The following is a 1,312-nucleotide window of genomic DNA, read 5'->3' on the forward strand; positions in this document are numbered from 1 at the left end:
TAAGAGGGTGGAAAGGGCCATAAAGGGGGAAAGGCTGTTGAGGTGGAAATATTTTGTCACTATTTTGAATATTTTTTCAAACTGGAAAAGAAATTATTTGAAATGGACGGGGACATTAATCAGTCTGGTGTCTAGTAAAATCTCATCTGTATGTGTTAATTGACATCAGATTTTAATTACACTAAAGCATTTTAGTTACAATTTGTGTTAATTAAACATAGTTTTACCTCACCGGGAGAGTTTAGGTCATGACATGGTGTCTGTCTGTCCATTGTCAACTTCTTTTCTTTAAATGACTTCTTATAAAGAAGTATGAGGCCTAGGGTAATAATACTTTGTTGGTAGCTTGCTTGTGTATTAAGGGACTAATAATCAAACTGTTCAAAAAAATGTCATTGACAAATGCATTCACTAAAATGTGTTAAAATAAAATGTTCACATGATTTATTTCAATGAATCATGAGGGTTAAAATAATAGTACATGGCCTATAGTTTGGAGGTTAAATGATGTCTGAATAAATGAAATTAACCCACGTTCAAGGTTACATGTTCAGATGCGTTGCAAACGTCAAACAACTTCTTTAGAACCACAGTGCTGGAAGTCATGAGAGTTGATCTTTAGCTAATGTTGGGTTGACAAGCTGTCCAGATACATTATCCTGAATTACATTCAAGTGTTCAGGGGACAAATGAGTTAAACTTGATACAAATATTCCTATCACTGCCCTGACCAAGTAATATCATAGTAATTGTAATAGTAATAGTAAAAATTCTGAGGTGGCCATGATGGTCACAAATTTATGGAAACATTTTCTTGTCTATTTAACATAAAAACAGATGAAATAATACAGGCCCCACAAACCTCTTGTTATAAAACATTAATTATGAAAAGGGGTAATGAAAAAGATATGTGTTGAATGAGTTGTCGTGTAAGGGTTTACTTATGTAAAGGATTATTGGTTACTGAGTACCAAAGGTGGGGTCAACATTTGGCCCCCATTTTGATTTCCTTTATTCTCTTGCCATATGTAGATACACAAAAGTTATCAATAACTGCATAAATGATTATTCATAATTGTTACTGATAACCGTAGTGGACCTCCTTGCATAACACCAGGTTGAGTGACGGGGGTATCCTAACAAAATGACCGATAAATATCACAGACAAATGTTAATTTGGAAATGAATTATGATAGTGTATAGCGTATAAAATTACTGTTATTTTGATACTAAATATGTCATATTGGTAGACATAAAGTGAGCGTAGTGATACTTTTAATTGGAGAAACATGCAAAATTTTCACAAAATTTT

This window comes from Mizuhopecten yessoensis, unplaced genomic scaffold (genome assembly GCF_002113885.1).
Source record: "Mizuhopecten yessoensis strain PY_sf001 unplaced genomic scaffold, ASM211388v2 scaffold8745, whole genome shotgun sequence".
Taxonomy (NCBI): Eukaryota; Metazoa; Mollusca; class Bivalvia; order Pectinida; family Pectinidae; genus Mizuhopecten; species Mizuhopecten yessoensis.